This window comes from Helianthus annuus, chromosome 1, assembly GCF_002127325.2.
Source record: "Helianthus annuus cultivar XRQ/B chromosome 1, HanXRQr2.0-SUNRISE, whole genome shotgun sequence".
Taxonomy (NCBI): Eukaryota; Viridiplantae; Streptophyta; class Magnoliopsida; order Asterales; family Asteraceae; genus Helianthus; species Helianthus annuus.
The window spans coordinates 51,363,586-51,368,977 of record NC_035433.2 but is presented as its reverse complement, the minus strand read 5'-3'; positions in this window follow the sequence as shown (position 1 = coordinate 51,368,977).

The window sequence follows — 5,392 nt, the reverse complement described above, 5'->3', positions numbered from 1 at the left end:
TCGATATTTCATTATTCAAGTGGATAATACAGTGAGATATAATATGGGTAGTTGGGTGTATATAGCAGGTGAAACTTAATCAATATACAATTCTAATAACTATTTAAAGATGGTGCTTTTCAAAATTCTATACAATTTTTTTAACGGTAAATTTAGATCACTGACGGATTACTAGAGTGTCATTGTGTCACCAGCGAAACCATCGGATCATATCCATCTCTATTAGGCATAATGTCTATAAACCAACTCAGAAGGAAACCCAATAAATATGGGAAAAACCCCGATTGTGGGAATCGCACACAAAACCATTTAATCGTAAAGTCTTATCTCACCTTCAATATACCACTAGGCTATAAAGTCATGAGCCAAAATTCTATACAATAACCACAGTCCACAAATAATATATCTTACACCCTATATTTTTTATTATTTTTTTCTGAAAATTTTAATAAACCTAAGGTTTTAATTAAATAAGTTATTCAAAATCCATTATTGTATGTTCTTTTTTGGAAATGGTACTAAAACGAATAATGCCCAAAACTTAAAGCCAAACGTGTCGTTAATTATATACTTAAGGATATGAGTTTATCGGTTAATCTGTCGATATGAACATTTACAATTGCACTAATCGAACAATTTGGATGAAGTGAACACTAAACCTATGCAAATCATAATTTTCACTGTTTGTGAAGAAACACTGAACTAATTAGGGAACTAATCGGTTTGGTTTATGTTTCTATCATAGTGGTTAATCTTCTTATGGATATTTGAGCTCCGACCTGATGGTTCGATCCTGCAAAACAGAACACCGTTACTCGTTAAGAGGGGAATGTGGGGGTTTCCCTCTTAACCAGGCTCCGGCGTGAGAATAAGCAACTGCTTTGGGAATAATTAAGTGCTAAGAGTGAGAGTAGAGGGAATAGAATGTTTAACCTGTGGAATGAGGTCTCTATTTATAGTCGGAGAGGTGTAAGAGGTTTATGGGCTGATGGGCCTTGGGCCGGAAACGGACAACATAACGGATATGCTCTTTGTCTCGCTGGAGTCGACCGCTTAGTGGCTTCTAGACGTTCCTCGGTGCTGGCGCACCTTGATTGGAGCCACGTGTCATTGTTGTCGGCCTTGTTGTCCTTCTGCCATCAGCAGACAAGTGGAGATCGTGGGACAATTGTCTCCGTCCTCTGATTGGTGCCACGTAGATGTCCTTGTGTACTTCTCGTCAGGCGATCGTGGCGCACGATTGACCAGAGCCTGCTGGACGCTCATTGGCTCCTTTTACTGCCACTTGTACCTTGTGTACCACTGTAGGTAGCCGTACGCTTCCCTACTGTGTGGTTCTTGTTGGACAGCAAACTAACCCGCGCGGGGTTATTATGCTCGTTTGTTCCATTGTTTTATGCTAAGTGCTGATATCTGAGCCTCTTGTGGGCCCTTCTCGCGCGGGATAGATCAGAGCGTGGTGTAGGCCGCGCGAGGCTCTTATTAATAAGTTACTGAAATAAGGAGTATGGTCTCACGCGCAACCTGAGCGGAGGTTTGCGCGGCTTTTTGGGACCATACCCCTTCAAGTCCCCCAGTCCAGTGCTGCACCATGCGCAACGCAAGTGGTTGGAGCTCTGGACTTAATAAAAATAAGAGAAATAAGAGTAAAGGGGAAATGTTCTTTTGATCTTGATTGGTGTGGCGCATGTGGAAATTGTTGTTTCCACCTGCGCAGCTACGAAGGCGGGTGTTGAGGGATTTATTGTTTGTCCGATCAAAGCGCACGGTTATTAAAGGCGACGTTTAGCTTGCGCGGCTCATGTAACTTTTGCCTAAAGTTACTTGTAATTTTTATGGCGGGAAACTTCGAAATTTGAACTCTGACAAGTTGGTGGGATAAGTCGTTGAGTGCGACGTTTGAGTTGACCCCTGGCACGGATGTCATCATGGCGACTGCGACGGTTGCACTTCGTGTCAGGAGAGTGAGGCCCACGCGCGCGTGGTAACCGTCACTCCTGGTTTCCCGCTTGACGTGGCAACCTCTCGTTGGTTAGCCTAGCGGCGAAAGCGGCACGTTTACCCATCGCATTAAATGCGATGGGTATATATATCCGAAGAGATGTGAGAGGTTCTCACTTCTCTTCGTTGATTTCCCATTCTCTCCTCTTCTACTTGGATCTTCAAAGTGTTCTTCACAGAACTTCAAGATTTTCTTCAAATCTTCAAGATTTCTTTAAATCTTCAAGTTTTTTCCAGAAATTTTCTTCGAGATAATGAGTGAGGAACATCAAGAGGTTGTTGCTGCTGAGGAAGGTCCTGTTCCTGTCCTCAAATGGGATCTTGGGCTCTTCGAACAGATTGTTCGGAGTTTCCGATTCCCACCGGAGTGGGACGCCCGGTATCCGGCTCAGGGCCAGACCGCGGCTGATGCACCACCGGGTTATATTACCCTATATGAAGATTTCTTTCTTCAGGGTAACTTTAGGTTACCGGCTACAAACTTCATGGGGCATATTCTTCATCATTACAACTTCCATCTGTCGCAGATGAGCCCTCCTGGGATGGTTAGGGTTCGTCATTTCGAGTTCTTATGCCAATCTCATGGCATCGAGCCAACAGTGGAGAAGTTCCGGGCCTTCTACCAATTGCAGAGGACGATGGGTTTCTTTTCGTTTGCAAGCCGTGGTGCAGCGAAGAAAATTCTCCTAAACCCTCCAAAGAGTTTCCATGACTGGAAACCCAAATTTTTCTTCATCCGTGAGGAAGTGTTGCCGATCGCCATGCCCTTCAGGGATTGGACTGAAGCGATACCGAAGGAAGACCTTCCGATCCCTAAGAATGCTCGGTGGTACCAACAGTTGAACCCAACCCCAAATCGGGTGTTTGGGGAAAACGTGTTAGTGGCAGCCAAGATGAGTGACCGGTGGTTACCCAACAGCAAGGAGGTTCCAGTGCTGAAGATCGGCGATCAAGGTTAGTTATCTCCTTTTCCTTTTTTTTATGTATTTACTTTAATTGTTTCTTATGTATATTTACGTGTAGAGGCGCAACTGTATCAAGCTGCCTTCGCCACGTTTGGTGGGTCTATGGGCGTGCGCCCATTGCGCGATGACGAGGAGAGCTGGTATGACCAGATCAAGGGCAACTTCATGTATCCGGTTGATGGTGCCTTTGCTTCGCCGCCAACCACGACTGAAGGTGCGCAATTTCCTAAACCTCGTCCTTTGCGCTCTGTGACTTCTGCTGGGAAAGAGATTCTCTATCTTTCCAGCGAGGAGTCAGTAGGGTCTTCCAACGGCGAGCTAAGTTCGTGGTCTAACATCTTTGCAGGTGTGTTGCGCGACCTGGGGATTGACCCAGAAGAGAAGAAGAAGAAACCCCTGAAGAAGAAGAAGACAAAGGTAGATTCTGAAGTGACCAGCAAGGGGACTGGCACTAGTCGCGCAACCACTGCTGCTGTTAAAGGTACTCTTCGCCTTCGACAAAGTGACTTAGACGATTATGTGATAATCCGTGACTCACTTGAAGGCTTATCGCGTACAGCTAAGGCAAAAACTGGAGCGGGTGGCTCAAAAAGCTCTGGGAGCGCGGGTTCTCGTAACCCTGATGCTGGCGCAACCCCCTCTGTGCCTGAAGATGAGGAGGCTGAAGAAGAAGATGCTGCTGCTCAGTTGATTGGCAGGAAAAGGGGTAGAAGCGAGGCCACGACTGGTATGGCTTCCGCTCCTACTGCTGGTGGAATTCCCTTGATTGGGAAAACGAGCAACCTGCGCTCGTTGTATAAGTTTTCTCCTGGTACGTTCTTGGTTCCTCTTCCCTTGCCTTATGTTCATTGCTTAATGTATTTGTTATTTTCACAGAGATCAAGAAGAAGACCCCTGAGAAGGGTGTCAAATTTAGTGAGCCAGGGTCTAAGAGGCCGAAGATTACCATCAAGTCTTCTGATACTGCTGCTCAGGATGCTGCGAAGGCTGCCGAGGCGCAGCGAAAGGCAGAGGAAAATCAGAAGAGAGAAGAAGAAAGAAAAAAGAAAGCTGAGGAGGATAGGAAGAGAAAGGATGAGGAAGAGAGAAAGAAGAAGGCGGAGGAGGAAAAGGCAGCCGAGGAGGCGAAGAAGAGGGCCGTGGAGGAGGAGCTGGCACAGAAGAAGGCTATGGATCAGCCTGTCAATGTTCAGGGGCCTGAAGTCGCCAAACCCACCCACCATGCGCATGCTGAGACCCAAGATCGTTCGAAGATTATTACTTCTAAGGGGTCGGGTCGATATACCTCTAGTGGCGCGAGCTCTGGTGGAGCTGGGGGTTATAACCCAAATGTTATTGGGGCGAAGGACACTGTTGGCGACATATATTATAAGACTTATACTGAAGAAGAACGCGGTGATGCTCCTCACCAAGCTCCCTGGAGCTTGAAGCAAAAAGACACGTTTCAGGAATTCGGCCCTTGCCGCGAGTGGTTTTTGAACTCGTTTACTCCTGGAGAGATTAACCGGCAAAGGGCGAAGACCATGAAGTGTTGTATCGAACTTTCGTGATTGGAGAAGCCAATGCGCGCGCTGCTAATCATCAGATAGTTCGCGAGTGGCGAACGATGGTTAGGGAGCGGGCAGACTGGGAGGGCTATCGCGAGCGCATGATAAAGCGCATTGCTGATTTTGACAAATCGAAAGCTGCTTTCGATGAGGAGAGAGCCAAATTCGATGCTGATAAGAAGGCCGAAGAATGGGGGGCGCGAGGGCCTAAAAAATAAACTCCAAAATGCTGAACAGCAACTGGCCAAGGAGAAGGCCGAGTTCAAGCGTATCTGTGCCCAGGATAACGAGTGCGCCTACGCGGCTCGGCAGAAGATTGTTGATCTCGAAGCGAAGATTGCTGAGTTGACATCGAAGGTTGAAGAGGCGCATGGTGAGAAGGCTGTCAGGCAGCAACTGGAGGTCAGTATTATCACTACTTTTCCTTGCTATGTTGCTTACAAAATGGCCTAAGTCTTTTTGTCGCTTCTCAGGTTGAGCTGTCTGAGGCAAAGGTGCAGTTGTCCGGCAAGGATAGAGATCTCCAGGCCAAGGACGTTGAGATTGCCGATCTCAAACGCCGCTTGAATGAGCAGATTGATAAATGCGAGTCTTTGGAGATCGACCTGGGGGCAGAGAAAGTCAAAGCTGCCACTGCTGAAGAGGCGCGTGATGTTAGCACCGCCGCGCTTAATGTGGCTCAGACCAACTACTCCGAGGCCCAAGGCATCGTTGACACGCTTGTGTCTGAGGCTGAATGGATGCGCACTCGTGGAGTAGTGCTGGTATGTTTGTAATTTTGTTATGTGCTTTCTACTTTTTAGAGTTGTCTCTGATGTTCTGCTTTTGTTGAAGGTTGCCAACTCCATTCTTAATGCTGGCGAACTAGATCGCGCCGTT